The sequence below is a fragment of the Chiloscyllium punctatum genome, chromosome 17 (genome assembly GCF_047496795.1).
Source record: "Chiloscyllium punctatum isolate Juve2018m chromosome 17, sChiPun1.3, whole genome shotgun sequence".
Lineage (NCBI taxonomy): Eukaryota > Metazoa > Chordata > Chondrichthyes > Orectolobiformes > Hemiscylliidae > Chiloscyllium > Chiloscyllium punctatum.
In genome coordinates this window covers 50,657,610-50,679,464 of record NC_092755.1, presented here as the reverse complement: position 1 = coordinate 50,679,464, position 21,855 = coordinate 50,657,610, and the positions used below count along the sequence as shown (strand labels likewise).

General features: G+C 42.6%; 1 protein-coding gene across 2 annotated transcripts in view; it reads right to left on the bottom strand.

Annotated features, from left to right (window-relative positions):
* The window catches only part of rab36 (RAB36, member RAS oncogene family), a 72,079-nt gene that overhangs the window by 47,912 nt on the left and 2,312 nt on the right, over positions 1 to 21,855 (bottom strand). Inside the window, exon 1 of one of the 2 annotated variants that reach the window (XM_072587101.1) lies at positions 15,165 to 15,345. The exons of the other annotated variant lie outside the window; for it this stretch is intronic. The gene's annotated coding sequence lies outside the window, so the exon portion shown is untranslated. Of the gene's footprint in view, positions 1 to 15,164; positions 15,346 to 21,855 lie in introns of those variants that run through there. 2 annotated transcript variants of the gene reach the window in all.

Genomic DNA, 21,855 nt, shown 5'->3' with positions numbered 1-21,855 from the left:
ACTTCACACCCACACCAGATCCCAGCTCCCAGCCCTGCCGGGTTTTCACCATCCCTCCAGACCTCCCCCTCACTGAGGACGAACAATCAGTCCTCAGCAAAGGACTCATCTTCATCCCCCTCTGCCCACGCATCAATGAATTTAATACACGCCGTGATGTCGAACACTTCTTCCGCCGCCTCTGCCTCCGAGCTTACTTTCACAATCAGGACTCCTGCCCACCTTCCGAGGACCCCTTCGCCCACCTTCAACACACTCCATCCACCTGGACATCCCATGCTGGCCTATTACCCGCCCTCGACCTCTTCATTTCCAACTGCTGCTGGGACATTAACTGCCTCAACCTGCCTACCCCCCCTCCCCCACTCCAACCTCTCACCCTCACAACACGCTGCCCCCCACTCCCTCTGCTCCAATCCCGACCTCACCATCAAGCCAGCAGATAAAGGGGGCACAGTGGTAGTCTGGCGCACCGACCTCTACGCCACTGAAGCCAGATGCCAACTCGAGGACACCTCTTCCTACCGCCCCCTCGACCATGACCCCACCTCCCCCATCACCAAACCATCATTTCCCAGACTATACAGAACCTCATCACCTCAAGAGATCTCCCACCCACAGCTTCCAACCTCATAGTCCAGGAAGCCCGCACTGCCCGGTTCTACCTTCTTCCCAAGATCCACAAGCCTGACCACCCTGGCCGACCCATTGTCTCAGCATGCTCCTGCCCCACTGAACTCATTTCTACTTACCTCGACACTGTCCTATCCCCCCTAGTCCAGGAGCTCCCCACATACGTTCGAGACAACATCCATGCCCTCCACCTCCTCCAAGACTTCCGTTTCCCCGGCCCCCAACGCCTCATCTTCACCATGGATATCTAGTCCCTCTACACCTCCATCCGCCATGACCAGGGCCTCCAAGCCCTCTGTTTCTTCCTCTCCCGATGTCCCTAACAGTACCCTTCCACTGACACTCTCATTCGTTTGACCGAACTGGTCCTGACCCTTAACAATTTCTCCTTCGAATCCTGGGCCCCAGCTATGCCTGTCTCTTTGTTGGCTATGTAGAACAGTCCATCTTCCGTAATTACACAGCACCACTCCCCACCTCTTCCTCCGCTACATCGATGACTGCATTGGCGCCACCTCATGTTCCCGCGAGGAGGTTGAGCAATTCATCAACTTCACCAACACATTCCACCCTGACTTTAAATTTACCTGGATCTCTGACACCTCCCTCCCTCCCTGGACCTCTCCATCTCCATTAATGACGACCGACTTGACACTGACATTTTTTACAAACCCGACTCCCACAGCTACCTGGATTACACCTCTTCCCATCCTACCTCCTGCAAAAATGCCATCCCATATTCCCAATTCCTCCACCTCCGCTGCATCTGCTCCCAGGAGGACCAGTTCCACCACAGAACACACCAGATGGCCTCCTTCTTTAGAGACCACAATTTCCCTTCCCATGTGGTTAAAGATGCCCCCCAACACATCTCGTCCACATCCCGCACCTCCGCCCTCAGACCCCACCCCTCCAACCGTAACAAGGACAGAAACCCCCGGTGCTCACCTTCCACCCTACCAACCTTTGCATAAACCAAATCATCCGCCAACATTTCTGCTATCTCCAAAAAGACCCCACCCCCCACCAGGGATATATTTCCCTCCCCACCCCTTTCCGCCTTCCGCAAAGACCGTTCCCTCCGTGACTACCTGGTCAGGTCCAGGTCCCCCTACAACCCACTCTTCCGTCCTGGCACCTTCCCCTGCCACCGCAGGAATTGCAAAACCTGCGCCCACACCTCCTCCCTCACCTCCATCCAAGGCCCTAAAGGAGCCTTCCACATTCATCAAGGTTTTACCTGCATATCCACCAATTTCATTTATTGTATCCATTGCTCCCGATGCGGTCTCCTCAACATTGGGGAGACTGGACACCTCCTAGCAGAGCGTTTTAGGGAACATCTCTGGGACACCCATACCAATCAACCCCACTGCCCTGTGGCCCAACATTTCAACTCCCCCTCCCACTCTGCCGAGGACATGGAGGTCCTGGGCCTCCTTCACCGCCGCTCCCTCACCACCCGACGCCTGGAGGAAGAACGCCTCATCTTCTGCCTCGGAACACTTCAACCCCAGGGCATCAATGTGGTCTTCAACAGTTTCCTCATTTCCACTTCCCCCAGCTCACCCCAGTTCCAAATTTCCAGCTCAGCACTGTCCCCATGACTTGTCCTACCTGCCTATCTTCTTTTCCACCTATCCACTCCACCCTCCTCTCTGACCTATCACCTTCATCCCCACCCCCACTCACCTATTGTACTCTATGTTACTTTCTCCCCATCCCCACCCTCCTCTCATTTATCTCTCTACCCTTCAGGCACTCTGCCTGTATTCCTGATGAAAGGCTTTTGCCCGAAACGTTGATTCTACTGCTCCTCGGATGCTGCCTGAACTGCTGTGCTTTTCCAGCACCACTAATCCAGAAGCAGGGCAGATCATGTCTTACTAACTTGATAGAATTTTTCGAGGAGGTGACAAAGGTGATTGATGAGAGTAAAGCAATGGATGTTGTTTATGTGGATTTTAGTAAGGTTTTCATCAAGGTCCCTCATGGTAAAATCATCCAGAAGATTAAGATGTATCAGAGCCAAGGGGATCAAACCATGTGGATTCAGACTTGGCTTGTCATAGAAGACAGAGGCTAGTGGTAGAAGAGTGTTTTTTAGGCTCGAGGTCTACAATCATGGCATCCTGCAGGGATTCATACTGTGACCCCTGCTGTTTGTGATGACATCGATGAAAATGCAAACGTGTGGGTTAGTAAGTTTGCAGATTGAACAAAGATTGGTGGAGATGTGGATAATGTAGAAGGTTGTTAAATGATACACTGGGATATAGATCAGTTGCAGATGTGGGTGGAGAAATGGCAGGTGGAGTGTAATCTGGGTAAGTGTGAGGTGCTGCACTTTGGGAGATCAAATGTCAAGGAAAACTATACAGTTACTGGCAGGACTCAGAACAGCATTGATGTATAGAAGGATCTCGGGTTTTAAGTCCATAGCTCCCTGAAAGTAGCCAAGCAAGTAGATAGGTTGGTAAAGAAGGCATATGGTATGCTCGCCTTTATTGGTCAGGGAGTTAAGTACAAGAGCCAGAACATCATCTTGCAGCTTTATAAGACTTTGGTTAGGCCACCCTTAGAGTACGGTGTTCATTTCTGGTCGCCACATTATACGAGGGACATGGAGGCTTTGGAGAGGGTGCAGAAAAGGTTTAGCAGGATGCTGCCTGGATTAGAGAGTATGAGCTATAAAGCGAGTCTAGAAAAACTTGGGTTGTTTTCACTTGAGCAGCGGAGGCTGAGGGGGACTTGATAGAAGTCTATAAAATTAATAGATGCATAAATAGGGTTGATGATCAGAATTTTTTTCCCAGAGTTGAAATGTCAAATACAAGGGAACATGCATTTAAGGTGAGGGGGGCGGGGAGTTCAAAGAAGACGTAAGGAACAAGATTTTTACACAGAGAGTGGTAGGAGTCTGGAACGCACTGCCAGGGATAGTGGTGGAGGCAAATACAATAGTGGCATTCAAGAGACTTTTAGATAAGCACATAAATGTGCAAGGAATGAAGGGACATGGGCAAATAGCAGGCAGAAGGGATTAGTTTGATTTGGTGTCATGTTTGGCACAACATTGCGGGCCAATGGGCACATTCCATGCTGTACAGTTCTATGGTTTATATTGCATTTGCCAAGTATTTGCCCATTCAGTCAGACTGTCCAAGTCACCCTGCAGCCTCTTAACAACCTCCTCACAGAACACACTACCACCCAGCTTAGTGTCATCTGCAAATTTGGAGATATGGCTTTCAATTTCATTGTCCAAATCATTGATGTATATTGTGAACAGTTGGGGTCCCAACATTGAACCCTGCAGCCACCCCAATCATCCTTGCCTACCACTCTGAAAATGGCCTGTTTATTCCAACTCTCTGCTTACCGTCTGCCCACCAGTTCTCTAATATGTCAATACTTTACTTCAGATACTATGAGCTTTAATTTTCCTTTGAGAGTCTGTGGACAAGCACCCCAAGATCCCTCTGTTCCTCTGAGCTTGATAGTGCCTTGCTGTTCATTCCGGTACTCCTTTAATTTGTTCTTTCTTCCACAGCGTTACTTCACATTCATCAGGAGGAAATTCCATATGCCACTGATCTGCCCTTCCTCCTATAACTTAATATGCTCATCCTCACTGTAAACCACCCAACCATTCTCTGTGTTATCCACAAACTTACTTATCCTACACCCCACATTTTAACTGCATAATTTACAAATATCACAAACCTTAAGGGACCCAGCACACGGCATTCCGATCACACAATCTTCTATCACCGCACTCTGTCTCCTATCACCAAGCCAGTTTGCCAACTCCCCCTTGATACCATGAGCTTTTACCTTCTTTAACAGTTTCCCCTGTGGGACCTTGTCAATTACCTTGCTAAAATCCATATAAACTATATCAACTGCCCTACTCTCATCCAAATATTTGGTCAACTCCTCAAATAATTCCACTAGATTCGTTAGGCATGACTTTCCGCTGGCAAAGTAATGCTGACTATCCCTGATCAAACTTTACCTCTCTAAATGGAAATAAATTTTCACCAATAGTTTCCCTATCACTGATGTTAGACTCAGTGGTATACAGTGGTCTGGCCTATCTCCTGTACCTTTCTTGTAAAATGGAACCACAGAAGGTGTCCTCCAGTCTTCTGGGACCTCCACTGTGGCCAGAGATGAATTGGGATTAGGGTCCTTGTAATTTCCTCACTTGTCTCTCACAGTAGCCTGGGAAAAAAAAGTCATCTGAACAGGGGAATTATCCATCTTTAAATCTGCCAAGAACTTCAATACCACCTCGCTTCTTATATCAATTGCATAAGAACTTCACAGTCCATCTTCTCGAGTTCCGTACTTGCATCCTCCTTCTCTCAAAAAATGTCAGATATGGAATACCTATTTAACACTCTGCTAATGTTCACTGATTTGCCTCCTAGGTCCCTAATAGGCCCTATTCTTTCACTGGTTATTTTCTTCCCTTTGATATAATTTGAAAACAGATATCCCCCAATCTTATCTTCCAGCAAGATACCCTTTCTTTTTCTCCTAATTGCCTTCTTGCAGTCCCCATGCACTTTCCATACTCCTCTAGGGTCTCTGTTGTTTTGCTCCCTTTGTACACGTTGGATAACCCTCTTTTCCTTTTTGTGCAGTCCTGAATATCCCTAGACATTTATGGCTTTCTGGGCTTATTGCTCCTACATTTCACCTTAAAGAGGACAAATGGATCTGTAGAACCACAGCCGCAATTTTCGAATAGAGTTACCTCTTCTGTCTGTTTACGGTATTAGTAAAAGTGTGCTATGTTCTACCTTCATTTTCTTTCATTACTTATGGCCTTCTGGAACATAAGGAGTACTTGGGCTCAGAGGGACCATAGTGCAAATCATTGCTTGCCACAACAACATGACAGTATCATCAGGTTCCTGATTGAAGGGCTTTTGCCGGAAACATCAACTTTCCTGCTCCTCGGATGCTGCCTGACCTGCTGTGCTTTTCCAGCACCACACTCGACTCTGAAGGTATCATCAAACAGGGCTGGCTGGGCCAAGGGTCTTTAAATAAAGGAAATGATAACAGTGTAGCAGGAGATTGTGACATGAGAATCTTGGACACCAAGGTATGCCTGTAAGGGTCATGAACAGTAGAGTACAAATCTACAATAGGCATGGTGGGGGCCACAAACTACCTTTCCTTAAACAATCTTTTCATGATTTATTAGGTTTCTTTTATGTTGGCCACCATTCTGTGCTCATACTCCCTCTTTGCCCCTCTTATTCCTTTTTTAGACCTCTTATGTACCTTCTGTCTTATAGTTATGTTCATATTAGTGAACTTCTTTCTAGGTGTTGATGGAAATGTTATTCATTTGGCACAGGCAGCCTTAACTGATGGCTGACTCAACTTCACTCTGCGATGCAATACATAACTGATTAACTTCAGGGTACACAAATTACTAACTCCAGGAAAAATGGAAAGCATAAATGAATTGTTCAGAACGATTGAGGTCAAATATGCTGCAAATAAAGTACAGAAACCAGGCAAACATGTAGCACAGTAGCAAGTTATTTGTTACTACCTTCAAGAGAATTTATTATGTTTAAAAATTGTATGCTGCGACTTGCGGATGTTTTAAATTCTATCAAATGTGGCTCAACAACAGAGATGTTATTTCTTAAAAGTAGGTTAGAATTATAGATTGCTTGAAATATCAGAATGAGTTGTATACTTTCACCATAAGGTCTTTTAGTTTGCTTTGGAGTAGAGATACAGTTGTCTGTAGGTGAACTGCTTCCTGTGCCATCCATTTAAGACTGTTTACTATATTGTTGCAACCATATTGATAATTGCAAAATCAAACTGAGAACATAAAACACTCATATTCCTTATTTTACTCACTTTTCTATAGTTAAGGATGGGTTTATTTGTATTAGAGGCAGTGCAATTAAGGTTAATTAGATTAGTGAATAACTTCAGACTTCCCCACAGGTTACCTTTATCTACCCTAACAGTTACCATTGGCAAGAGGAGGAAAATGTAGCCATGCAAATCAAAAGCATCTGGCAAGGCAACTATTCTGACAATCATAACCACAGTGGAACAGAGTATACAAGCATTAATAAAAAACAACAAATAGAGACAAAGGGAGAATAACAGGTAATATGGCAAAATTTATGGGTCTTTACTTGAACGTGAGTAGTATGCGAAACAAAATAAATGAATTAAAGGCACAAATAGATTATCTTGAGTATGATCTTGTAGCCATTAAGGAGACATGTTGCAAGGAGGTCAAAGCTGGAACTGAACATTCAGGAGTACTGTATACGACCTTTTGAAAGGACAGGCTAGAAGAGAAAAGTGGTAAAGTAACTTTATTAATGAGGAATGATCTTGGATCAAATGATATAGAATCCATATGGATGAAGGTAGGAAGTAGTATGTAGAATAATTTAAAGGTAATCAGATAGGAAAAGTCTATAGCATCCCCCCTCTTAGAAACTGTTCTGTAGGACAGAGAATGAGTAAACGTCATTTATCTTGAGTGACTTTAATCTTCATGCATAGGTTTCACAGACGTACATTGGGAGAAATCAAATTGGCAGAGGTAGCAAGGAAGAATGCTTACAGTGCATTCAGGATGTTTCCAATATGTTGTGCATTCCAACCACGAGCAGGCTGTTTTGGATCTGATAATGTGGAATGAGGCAGGTTTAATGACTGATCTCAGAATAACTACCTGGACTGTGAAGTTCCCTGTTTCTTTCTCAATTTTCAATTAGCTGTTCCAGAATTTACTGACTCATTGTAGGCCCATCCACTATCACTGCTTTCATCTCTTAGAACCCTTGGGTATGGAGCATTAAGTCCTGGGAATTTTCCTGATAAAGTCCCTTGAGTTTCTCCAATACTTTTTCTCTGCTGATATTAATAACCTAATTTCCTCATTCTTATTATCCCCAAGGTTACACTCTGGGAAAACTGAGGAGGAACTGACTCTAGGGCACAAAGATTTTAAAGTTTGTTTTGGTTAGATTTGGCAAGATGTGCCCAGTGATCGATCCAGATGTCATAGCTCCTGCTCACCAGTCCCTGAGAGCTCACAGCGATTTCCTGACTGTAAGACAGCAGTATACATAGCATCATTGATAACTTATAAGCATAGTTCATCATCTGACCACAACTATACAGTGGGCGAGTGGGAGTCTACAACATCTCATGCAAATGAGGGAGACAGCATTCTCCTAATGGCATATTTTTTTGCACTCCACGGGTCAAACTGGCAAGCAACACAATGACAGTGATTGAGCATGCTTGGACTCTAGGGAAACCCGCAGCCTGTTCACTTTATTGTTACATTTTAAAGAGTTGGCTCTTGGTTTGGCCAGAGTTGCAAGACACTATCATATTGGAGATTTAGAAATGAGAGTCTGACATGAAGTGAAAATATCTCAAAATCCCAAGATCAGAAGATGCATGACAACTTAACCCAACACTCCCCCATTGGCTTGCCTTGCAACAAACTGTTGGTGTATAAACTGTCATCTCCATAATTCATGTCGCTAAAGCATCTGTTGACAGTAGTCAAAATAACTCCACAGAGGCCAGTATCCCATAACCAAATCACCCTTAATTTACATATGGGGCGGCCCTGACATTGATCCAGCTCCTTCAGAGCCAGCTCTCAGAGTGAACATAATGTTTGATACTCCTGTTCTTATCTGTCAGCCAGGGCCACTGATTTGACCAGATGAACAACCTCTAATCAGGGAACTCATACTGATGACCACCTGGCTGACCTCATTACAATCACTGCAGTGATGAATTATCATAATTACTTTCTCAGATGTCTCCACTAGGGCCAGCCATTCTAGAAGTGTCAAATGTGGAAGAAACCTCAGAGCCTGTACATCTATCCATGCAATACTCAAACCTCCACAGGTCCTTGGGTGTGTTACAGATAATGACATGGTGTGAAATGCACATCATTTCAAGGCAGGAATATATGGGATAGGCAGAGTCAGCTCTGACAAACCCCTTGGAGAATGGTGGTCAGTCGCAGCCTTGCACATTAGAGACTCTACTTGGAGAATCAATGCGAGATGAGTGGCCACACGTTGAAGTTACCTGAGTCATGAGATGAGAATGGAAGAGTCCACTTTTCTTATGTGTTCCACTGTGTCTTATTCATAGAATCATAGAACCTTTACCGTATGGAAACAGGTCATTTGGCCCAACAAGTCCACACCGACCCTTTGAAGAGTATCCCACCCAGACCTATCCCTTACCCTATTACTCTACATCTCCCCTGACTAATGCACCTAATCTACACATCCCTGAACATTATGGGCAATCTAGCATGGCCAATTCACCTAACCTGCACATCTTTGGACGGTGGGAGGAAACCGGAGCACCCGGAGGAAACCCATGCAGACAGGGGAGAATGCGCAAACTGCACATAGACAGTCACCTGAGGCTGGAATTGAACCCAGGTCCCTGGTGCTGTGATTCGGCAGTGCTAACCACTGAGCCATGGTGCTGTCCCTCAGCATATGAATTTCACTATTGATGGATGGGTCACTTTCTTGGAGAAACATATGCATCATCACTCTGAGTGACTGCAGGAACAATGTTTTGAACTTTGGAATGCAGCCGAAAATCTGTAATATTGACCAGTCAGTGGCACATGTGGTGCACAAAGCATGGACTGATCCAGCTGTCCACGCTGATAGTTCCCTCCAAAGTTTCCTGAAAGGGCTGATGTGGCAACATTCAGAGACAAGGGAACCAGCTCTCGTGAGACTTTGTCATCATCCATCCACCTTTGTGGTCCCTCTGATGAACAAAGTATCTGTACAGTTACGTCCATTGATAGAGGCTGCTCCTGCAGTGATGCTGGTGCAACACCCTTTGGAAATGTCCCTCCTTAGTAGCTCTATGAGGAGATTGACCACAGTGGTAATCTCAGTCTCAGACAGGGGGCTCAAAAGCTGCAGCCTCTACCTTACCTTCAGCCACAGTGTTAGGAGCAGTAGTGAGCCTGGACCACTGAATTTGGGGGCTTCAGTTAGCATTTGCCATATTTTGGATGGAGTACGACATAAAAAAAACAAGGTTTTCAACCGCTTATGCCATTTCTGCGGATGTTTTCCCAAACCTTTTTCAAAGGTGTGGGAGAAATAAATAGAGGTCTGAGTGATGTGGGTGATGGTGAAATCTGTGACAGAATCACACAAAATGTCTAGCAAAGCCTATGTCAATATCAGGAACAACTTGCTGCATTGTTTGTGCATTTGTCTAGCAGTAAGATTAATTTTCTTACCAGGCAGGAAGGATAGCCGATTATGGGTGTCTATAGTTTGTTAAATGCATTATTAATGCTGCAACTTGTACTCTTTTCCATCTTACCAAATAAGTGATATGTCAAGAATTCTTAACATGGAAGTCAGGGTGGGTAACTGGTGATGTCAGCTCTCTACTGGCTGCAACTACCCTCCATGCTGCTCAGCACTAAACTACATTGCAGGACATGATCAATGGTCACAAGCCACACACACCCCTCATGCACTGACACTGGTGAGTGGCATCAGCCAACCCCACTCAACCATCATGGTATTTCTCCAATTCACTTTTAGACTGCTTAGGAAGCACAGACTTGCATTGTATGCACACTTGCAACTAGAATTGAAAGGCTGCTGTAAGGATGTGTTAAGCAAAGGCACAGGCACTACATCATGGATTGAACCAGGCTGCATCTCACTTCTACTCACATCTGTCCGGGGATGGAGGCGAGTGGGATAGGGTTGTCTTGCTGTGCAGCACACCTAGATATTACATCTAACACCTACAGCACATGCCAACTGCTTGCACGGCAAATGTACTGCATGTTTATTCACCAAAATGGCCATGTCAGAAACTGGGCAGAAGGGTTCCTTCAGTCTAGGTAAGGGCCTTGTCCGTCAGGAGATCATGGGCACAGTCTGTACACAGTCCAGGCATTAGGCCATGATCAGTCATCCACTAAAGTCACTCATGATCAGGGAATCTGATGACTGCAGTCAGTCCAGGGAATGGGCAATGGTCCATTCTGTATGTCCAGCACATACACGTCAGCCAATTGCACTTTGTCATTCGGGGATCTGTGAAGACATTGGACAGGGATCTGGTCAGTCATGTCCAACAGATCCTTGTCATGGTGAGTTAGAGTTCCAGGTTAAATAATGTCTGGGGTCCTGTCACAATGATCAGTAAGGAGAGAGCAAAGATGGAGGGCAGTAGTAGCTGTAGGTTCATTGACAAAATGGGTGGTGGAATCAAGGCCAGGGATGGGGTAAACACAAGGTATGTGGAAAGTAGGCTGGACAGCACTGGATTTGAAAGGGGGGTTATTGGCAGTGACCACCACCTTGGCCTTCATAGAGGAGCACAGAAGACCAGAGTGTACTGTTGGTGCTCAGATTAGGGAAGTCAGCTGAAGGTAAAGTTCAATGTGGTAAGTTTCCATTCGTGAGGAGGTGGGAAATTGGATGGGAATGGGATCAAGTCCAATTTGTTATAAAGGTGTGTAATAATATCTCTGAACAGGTTTCGAAAATTTAAAGAAAATATCTACTTCAAGAAAAATATCCATTGACGTCCTCAAGTTGGGATGACTGATCTCCAAAAACCACAAAAATTTTTCTTTATGCTAGGAATGACTTCAAGCAGTGGAGAGTTTTGACTCTAGTTTTGCACAGGTTCTTTGATGCCACACTTAGTCAAATGTAGGCTTGATGTCAAATTTGACCTGATCTCATTGCTAAACCTGGCAACTCAAGTGGATTCAGCATTCATTAGCTCTGAGGATGAACTACAGAAGTGAGTCATGCTTGCTGTTGCTGCAAAATAAAACATAACTCTAAATTTTCTTGCCTTATGTCCATTTTTCCGCAAAGGACATCACTGCCAGTCCACCTGATCAAACTTACCATGAAATTCAGCTGCTTGCTCAGGGATCGATCCTATTTTACACACAGCCTTACTCCTTGGCCTTCATCATCATCATGCCCACCCTCACCTGCAGGATGCTGTACATCCTGGAGTCTGAGCAGCCTTTAAAACATAAATGGGCCTTGCTAAGGTCCTGAAGAAGGGCTTATGCCCGAAATGTCGATTCTCCTGCTCCTTAGATGCTGCCTGGCCTGCTGCGCTTTTCCAGCAACACATTTTTCAGCTCTTGCTAAGGTCCCACCCATCTCCATTCTGATCAAACTTAATTCTGTCCTCCCCTCTATACCCCCAAAACCAGAAGATGAAGCTGGCATTCAACTTGCCTTTGATTAGTTTCTACAGCAAGCCATTCTTCCATCAATACACCCATCTTTCTGGTCCCTAAACCAGGATGTCCTAAATGATGGGTGCCCTGTTGCCTATTATTCTACTAAGCTCAACCCTGTTGCTCAGGGATGTCTTCCTGCACCCAGATTCTCCCTGCCATCCATACTATGGTTTTGGCTGCCTCTAATATAACTTTACATCAAAATGTAGAAGTCTGTACCTCGCATTCTGCAGTATTCTTGCTTACCTCTAAATGTACTCAACACATCACTGCGGCTCATCTAAGTCGCTATGAGATTTCATTACTTCAGAATCAGCTTCTCTCCTTTAAATATTGTTCCAACATTAAGTGCTTCTAATGTCACTATAGGCAACAATACTGCTGATGCAGCTGCTAAGAAAGCAGCTTTGGATGTAGGTTTCCTCGCTGAGCTGAAAGGTTCATTTCCAGACGTTTCGTTACCTTACTAGGTAACATCTTCAGTGGACCTCATGCAAAGCAATGCTGAAAATTCCTGCTTTCTATTTATATTTTTAGGTTTCTTTGGGTTGGTGACGTCATTTCCTGTGGTGAAGTCACTTCCGGTTCCTTTTCTCAGGGGGTGGTAGATGGGGTCGAACTCGATGTGTTTGTTGATAGCTTTCCGGTTGGAATGCCATGCTTCTAGGAATTCTTGTGCGTGTCTTTGTTTGGCTTGTCCTACATCCAAACCTACATCCAAAGCCTCAACTTGAGCTACAAATCTTCCCAAAACTCACTAAGAAAACAGCTTTTGAGCAAAAAGACATGGTTACTCAAATGACGAATAGGAAACCAAAGAGAGATTGTATTTCCTCTTTTGACACCCCAACCATGCCTGACCTAGAGCAGATATGGACTCATTGGGGGATGCCTCTGATGAGGAAAAACAAAGATGCATGAACCATGGTTGTTATGTAAGTATTACAATAAGCTTTGGGTTACGCCAGTAGGACAGAAATGTCAGCCCGACTCACTTCTGCCTATTCTAATTGAATATGTTCATACACACACGCATGTAGGTAAGAGGGAATGGTGGTCAGAATTCTCCAAGCTTGGTGGAATCCCCACCTGTCAGTAAAAGCAAAACAAGCAGCTCCAAATTGCTTAATTTGTCAAAAGTACAATCCTAGTGAAACTCCCTTGCTGAGTGCACCTTTTGATACTATCCAGTTAGATTTTATAGAGTTACCTAGATGTCATTGTTATAAATATTGCTTAGTGATAATCGATGTATTTAGTAAATGGATTCAAGTTTATCCCAGTACTGACTACACAGCAACAACTACTTGTAAAGTTCTGTTAACGGAAGTCATACCCAGATTTGGAATACAAATAACTGTCTCTTCTGATAATGGCTCTCACTTCTGTGTGGAGCTAAACAAGGAGCTAAGTAAGAGTTTGAATATGATTAAAAAATTCCATTGTGCCAAGCATCCCTAAGAAATTGTTAAAAGAGCCAATGGTACCTTAAAAGGTCAGCTAAGCAAGTTAGTAGAAGGAACAGGCCCTTAATTGGCTGCAAGTACTCCCAATTTCCCTTTTTAATATGAGAACCATGACACAGAAAAAGACGGGACTCTCAGCAGCAGAACTGATATATGGAAAGCTCCTGAGGACTCCCTGGTCTGCATCATTAACTGCCCAACACCCTGTTGATGTGCACGTCATGGCAGAAGAAATGCACAGGTACCTGATTAAGCTAACCAAAGCATTGGGGTCCTATCATCAACAGGTCAAAGAAGCCTATCAAATATCAGGAAAGGAAGAAGAAAGAGTTCCAATGTTTAAAAACATTAACCCTGGTGACGACGTACTATTGAAACACTTTAATCATGAAAAATTGGGCTCCTGCTGGAAAGATCCTTATCAAGTTCTTTTGACAACCTAAACTGCAGCAAACGTATAAGGACATTCAACATGGATCTACAAAGAACATTGCAAACTTGCATCCCCCTCACAGTCTTAGTGTTAGTACAGATACAGGCATCCAATGGAAACCTAACCCAAGTACAAGCACCCAAATGTAACCAACCCATCTGTGACATCTCAGACCGGCTAAAACTCCAATGTGACTGTATAACTGAAACCTGTACTAATACCATTGGAAGTCATGAATGCAGCTGCCTAGCTGAAACTCATTTAAACTATTCACATTATATATCCAAACATCACTCTTCACCTGATTGTCATCCTCACAATACTTCTATGCCAGTCATCATGAGGTGGCACAATTCCACAACCTCATCTGCTCCATCAACCAAAAACTGTTACTTTGAAAGGTTTGTCTGTTCCCCTCTCAAAATGAGCTGTACAGATTGCAGTATTGAGCACAGAAACCAAAATCACCAAATCCTAAGGCACTTATTGCCATGAGACTGACCACCTATACTTTCTTGACAGAATGCTCTGCTATCTGATCTACCGCCACTGACAGAAATACCATTACACGTTTCCTGTATTCAGTAGCTACTGTAATTAACAAGACAAGCCGGAAAGATGAAGAAAGACCAAAAATACTATGCACTCCCAATCTTCTTTCTGTTACTAATGGTTTCTTCATTCGAGCTAAACCCCCTGATCTAGGTTTAATCTGATCACTCTTCCATCATTCTGATGTACAGTGTATAAATAGGACTCACCCACTTATGCAATCCCTCATTTGTGATGGAAAAACCCATTCAGTAGAAGATGCATGTCGCTGTGTGAAGTGCACTAACAAACCTGAAGGATTCAACATTAACGTTGTTCCACTGTTAGAATGGTCCATTGAAAGACTTTCCAGTACCCACGAAATGAGGCAAGTGAAACAAAAACTATGTAAAATTATTATCAAAGACACTAGTCGTACTCCTGCTCTCCATCCGTTTATACACTTGGACAACCGAATGTTTGATAGCACCCACTGTTTACAAGATTCAGCTCTCGCTCTGAGTGGACTCGTCATTCACTCACTGAAGTGCACCCTTGGAACTCCTTTTAGCTTTCATTAGCTATGTGAAAACAAAACCTTCCCATATTTATCCAATGACTGGTACGGACGTTGTGCCCTAACATACACCCAATCACTTTTTACCCTCCACTATGAAGTACTTCCAGTAGATGATGAATGGAACGCCCACCAACATGTGAATCAGTATGGAACAAAAAGTAGAGGAAAAACAAAACAGGACTTACACAACCTTTTCCATCAACAAACCTGGTGGTCTGATGAGAGGTCTTATTCTTGGCTGGGGTGTTGAGATGGCCCTCGATCAGATGAGTGACCTTGCATATGACATTGAAAAACCCGCCAAGTCAACTGCCCACGCTTTGAAGCTGGTGTACAGGAAACCCAGATGATGACGCTTCAGAATCGGCTAGTGCTAGATTTCCTCCTTGTTCAGTCATTGGCCTGCAATGTTGCACCTTTAGATTAGATTACTTTTTTAGATTAGATTCCTTACTTACAGTGTGGAAACAGGCCCTTTGGCCCAACAGGTCCACACCGACCCGCTGAAGCGCAACCCACCCAGACCCATTCCCCTACATTTACCCCTTCACCTAACACTACGGGCAATTTAGCATGGACAATTCACCTAACCTGCACATTTTTAGACTTGTGGGAGGAAACCGGAGCACCTGGAGGAAACCCACACAGACACGGGGAGAATGTGAAAACTCCACACAGTCAGTCACCTGAGGCGGGAATTGAACCCGGGCAGCAGTGCTAACCACCGTGCCACCCACCTACATCGATGATTTCTCAAAACGGGTCAAGACACAGGGAAAATACCTGCCCACCACTGTCTAATTTATGTGGATGGAGTGTTACTTGCTGGCTATGGTCGCTGTGCTGATGGATCGTGTAGGACATACTGATAGCTCTTGGTCTCATCCAATGAGTTTATATTGTCATCGGTTATGCATGAAACGGACCGTACATTGCTTTTTTCCAAAGCCAAAGTGGAATCTGGTTAATTGACCCTTGTCTACCCCTGTACCTCCATCCCCAAACTTCCATGCTGAAATCCACTATCTTTCAGACTTTGCTCTTTCAGATGATGACTTGCCAAAGGAGGCACTTCACTTATTAAGAATACAAATCGATTAAATGGACTAATTATACTTGTATAAACTACGTAGTTGTCATGAAATGACAAAAGGAGGAACTGAGAAAGTCCAATGCTTTAAAACTTGTCCTTAAACATTTAGACTAAAATGTAATTTTGAATAATAGAACACATTTGCTGCACACTAGGAAATAGACAGGCATGGAGGGTAAGACAATTAAGGACATTTGCCTTAACATCAGTGAACCTGTATAGGACACCGAGTGATAACATTTACAGCTGTTCCTTTGTGAAATTAATAACAATGTTTGAATCTGACCTCGAAGCGAAACTCGGTATCAATTATTATCCTTCATTATTATCAGTCTAGTTCAGAACATGCAGTGCTTTTGTTAACTTTTTGTGTTTGTGACAGTACAGCCTTTGTAAACCTGTGTATAAATGTAGTCTATTTGTGATAGTACAACACAGTAGCCTGCCAGGGCTCTTGAAGGAAGAGTGATGTCCTACTCTCCTGAGTTATTACAATTCAGTTAGCCTGGCTTATAGGTATCAGTGATATGTTGTAACAGTGGTGCTATTAGTAAATGAAGGGGATGATTAAATTAAACTAAACTGTCTGTAAGAGTTTTTTTTTATTCCAGACTACCAAAGGTGTGATCTCCCGGACGAACCGAGAGAGGCTTATAGGTTGAGTTCATAAGGAGTTCCCTGGGCCGTCTCAAATCTGTACTTAATCACACCGAACACAAATTACATTTCCTCTTGTGCTCATCAACAGTTATTTGCTCAGAGGAATGTCACTTACTTCTGATAATTTAATCTAAATTTCGGTTGTGATAAATATTTACTACTTTAGTTGGATCATTTGTTACGATGCCCACAAAAATTCCTGGTGATTTTACACACTTTATTATCACACTTGTTGAACATTATTCAAAGGCCAAATCAGTTTCTAGTTTATTTACAATTAAAAATAATTCAGTGCAACAAAATCTCAAAGGCAGGACAGTATATAGCAATCCAATTCGATTGACTGTTTGAAGAACGTCAATAATTCTTCATGTTACTTTTCGCAAGCTCTTAAAATGAAAATCTCGGATGAGAACTGCTTACAGATCCCTGAGTTATAAGAAAGATTTTTGACCAGATAACTGAAACATTAATAGTGTTTACACTTCTGAAGATAACAAGATAATCAATGATAACTGCTGTATTTCTCATTTAAATAGTCTGACAAACAATTCGCAATTACTATTTTGTCTAACACTGCATTCAATAATATTTTAATTTTTTTTGAAAAACTCATCCAATTTGAAGATACCTCTTGCACAAAATTGTGCTCTTAGTGAAGAGAATGACTTCCTTTTAAAACTTTGATTATTTAACTATATTAACTATACCTGAAGGAAAATCGGTTAACTCCCAAAAATGAGTGTGGAGATCACTGCATGTATTTACCTGCACTCATTCAATGTATTGCAGGATGCAATAGAAAACAGTGGTAATTGAGGCTTAACATATTTATTCTGTGCAGTAGTATCTTAGTTTTACTTAATGCTCCTGAAAAACAGTCAGTACTGGTGGAAAGGGAGATGAATTTTGGCTGCAAGCCATGGTGGATATCAATTGAAAACTGAATTGGACCTGCATTGCTTTGAACACTATCTGAACAGAGAAAACTAATGTTTTCAAACATAATACTGAAGGTCTTGTGAAAGAAGTAGAGAAAGAGTGCTAGGCCTTTTCTCATTGGAACGGCAAAGGATGAGGGGTGACTTGATAGAGGTTTATAAGATGATCAGGGGAATAGATAGAGTAGACAGTCAGAAACTTTTTCCCTGGGTATAACAGAGTGTTACAAGGCGACATAAATTTAAGGTGAATGGTGGAAGGTATAGGCGGGATGTCAGGGGTAGATTCTTTACCCAGAGAGTGGTGGGGGCATGGAATGCACTGCCCGTGGGAGTGGCAGAGTCAGAATCATTGGTGACCTTTAAGCGGCAATTGGATAGGTACATGGATAGGTGCTTAAGCTAGGACAAATGTTCGGCACAACCTTGTGGGCCAAAGGGCCTGTTCTGTGCTGTATTGTTCTATGTTCTATGTAAATGTCCGTACCACAGACAGGGAAAGTATCGGCGCAGGATAGCCACCAAACAGATTGCTAGCAGTATTTGCTAAGATTGGATACAGCATAATTTCTGTCAGAAGGGCATTGCACTGTAAGATTCCATTTTTGATTTGGAGATGCCGGTGTTGGACTGGTGTGTACAAAGTTAAAAAATCACACAATACCAGGTTATAGTCGAACAGGTTTAATTGGAAGCACTAGCTTTCGGAGCGCTGCTCCTTCATCCAGTGGTTGACCTGATGAAGGAGCAGTGCTCCGAAACCTAATGCTTCCAATTAAACCTGTCCAACTATAAACTGGTGTTGTGTGATTTTTAACTTTGATGCCATTTTTGGTTAATAGAGTTGGGTAGCATCTAAATATGTGTGCCACAGACTGGATTGACTTGTCCTAAAATTTCATTTTTGACATGCATTTCTTTGAATACCATTTTGAATATTTCAGTTATGCTATATATGGTCAAATCTGCTGCCTTGTCCTTCTAGGTGGCAGAGGTCACTGGTTTGAAGGTGCTGTTGGAGGCTTGCTGAATCTTGTATTGCACTGGAGGTGCTAGACATTGTTGTCATTACCAGTGACGCAGGGAATGAATGTTCAAAAAGGTGGATGGAGTGTTAATCAAAGTAGTTGTTCTGTCTTGGATGGTTCTAAGCTTCCCGAGTGGGATTGGAACTATATTCATCTGTGCGTTCCATCACTTGTGCCTTGTGGATGGTGGGTGGGCTTTGTGGAATCACAAGGTGAGTTGTTCACCACAGTATTTCCAGCCTTTGGACCTGCTCTTGTAGCCAGTGTATATATGACTAGTTCAGTTGAGTTTCTGGTCAGTGGTGATGCTCAGGAGGTTTTATGTTAGAAGATTCAAAAATGGCAATGTTTTTAAACATCAATGGAAAATGGTTGATTCTCTCTTGATGGAGACTGTTACGGAAGATTACATGTTTTAAAAAAAAAGGTCTTTGAAAGAATATTGCTAAAATGTAATTTTTGCTTTTCTATTTTGATGAAAGAAGATTGATCACTTTTGGAAAACACAATTACTAGTTGGTTGGCTGCGTTTTATAGACCAAAGGCTTTTCCTTCGTAGCCCAGTGCTATGGATTTTGATTTTGTCAGTCAATGTTACATGGAGCAGTGCTGACCCCACACTGACTGCAATGGATAAAATGCAGTCAGGTTCAGTACTGTGGAAACATGTGACTGAACGTTTCTGCTGAGGGTTGAGGGGACAAGTTACCATTGAGACAGATTATCTCTTTGTACATAAACTGTCTGTGGCTCATCCCAGAGATTAAAGGAAACATCATTTATACTTTTTACAGAATGGGGTAACTTACAATTCTAGTGTCAAGGTTTTTTCCTCTGGCAGACATTTTGTGACAATTCATGACACAGTAGCTAGTGTTACACTCTCATCAAGAGGTACACAAATTGTCTAGTTGATTTTGAGAAATTTCTGGAATATTACCACTAATTCTGGTCATGTGATTATAGCAGCCAACTTTATTGGGCTGTTTAATGTGTTTTTTTTCAAATATTCGCTAAATATTCACTAGATATAGCTATGTACTAAAGTTGGTTTCTAATCTGTCATGACAGATGATCAATACCTGACACAAGTCTGGTGGGAATGATACTTGCTATTTACCATGCCTGAATATTGTCAAGATCTTGCTGTGCACTTAGCTACAGGATTCTTCAGCATTTGAAGTGTTACAAATCATACTGCAAACAGTGCAATTATCAGAGAATATCCACACTTCTGACCTTATGATATAGGAAAGGTCTTTGAGATCCATTAGCTTTTCATCCTCTATATTTCTCCAACACCACTTCTCTGCTGGTCACTCTGCTGTGTTATTTATCTCATGTTTCTTATTCTTGTTTTCCCTTTGGATACTCTCAATTGCTGGTACATAATTTGCAGTTATTCTGTGAAGACAGACACAAAGGACATATGGGAGCTGGGAAGCAGGCAGATGACTTTGTAAAATAGAGTCCTGAAGAAGGGTTACACCCAAAATATCAACTTTTCTACCTCCTGATGCTACCTGGCTTGCTGTGTTCTTCCATCCTCCTGCCTATCTACCATTTTACATATAGCAGAGAAAGTGTCATGAGGATCATGTTTGCTCAATTTGCAGCCTGGTAGGTTAAGATCCTGCAGACTGTTAGTTGGTGAAAAGTGGGAAGTGCTTTATGCCCTCCAATGCCAATTGGAGTCTCATGTCCTTTCTTGATAACTTATGGCCGTTGTGTCAATTTAAAAACTGTGGTGTCCAGGAAATCTAAGCTGACCGTCTCTATTGTAGCTTTAAGTTTAATCATGAGTCGGTATTTACTGATGAATTCTTCTGAGTCTGTGAGTTAAAATATCCAAAATATCAACACAAATACAGAAGGAAATATTAATGTCTCCTCCCACTCATGTAGTGAGATTGAAAATGTCATCACTGAAATTGAAAAAGTAGCCCTCAGACCTTTGAATATCGGAGTTGGGATGTTATGTTGAGGATATATAGGATGTTGGTGAGGCCTCTTCTGGAATACTGTGTCCAGTTCTGGTCACCCTGTTATAGGAAGGACATTATTAAGCTGGTGAGAGTTCAGAAGAGATTTACCAGGATGTTGCTGGGAATGGAGGGTTTGAGTTATAAAGGAAGGATGGATGGACTAGGACTTTTTTTAACTGGAGCATAGAAGGTTGAGAGGTGACCTTATTTTAAGAATAATAAGGGGTATATATAAGATGAATAGTAGGTGTCTTTTCCCTAGGGTGGGGAATTTCAAGACTAAGGGACATATTTTTAACAAGAGAAGAGAAAGATTAAAAAAAGATATGAGAGGCAATTGTTTTACGCAGAGAGTGGTTTGTGTGTGGAAGAACAACATTTAAAAGACATTTGGATGAGTACAAGTAAGAAATGTTTGGAGGGATATGGGCCAAATGCAGGCAGGTGGGACCAGTTTAGTTTGGGATTATGTTCGGCATGGACTGGTTGGACTGAAGGGTCTGTTTCTGTGCTTTATGATCTATGACTATAATCTTCAAGAAGAATTCTCAAAACAAAATATTTTGACCATGTTCTGTGAGGACTCAAAAATGCTTACTATCATTTTCACTCTTTGTCAATATCCATTATACTGTAATTATTATACTGTCATGGTGGAAAGATAAGCATTTATGAGGAGTAACAGATGTCACATATGTTTTAAAAATAAGTAAATGCGCAACGACATTTGTGACAAGTTCAAAGAGGATTTGAATTGCAAGAAGTGTCATATTCCAAATAATATATGTGTCATACTCAGATTAGATTAGACAGGCTACCACTAGGGACCATCATGTTATTGAGCTGTGCCTGTTTCTAACAATATAGATGACACCTGGAAGATTTGTTCCTAAAGTCACCAATTTTCTATGTGGGGAATCTGCAGAAAGAGCTGATGTGCACTCAGATAACTGTTGTATGACAATTTCAAAGAATGTCAGGTAGCTATATAATGGTACCATTAAAAGAAATATTTTCTATGCATAAACAGACATGTTAAGTACCTGTAGTTAGTCCATTAGTACCAAAAGTATAGGAAGATATTAAATGAAATATTCTGAAACATTTTACTTGAAGTTCTGATATTATCTGCCAAAATTTATCAGTATTCCTGGGTCATCCTCAAATACATGGTGTCTTCCTAAACTGCAT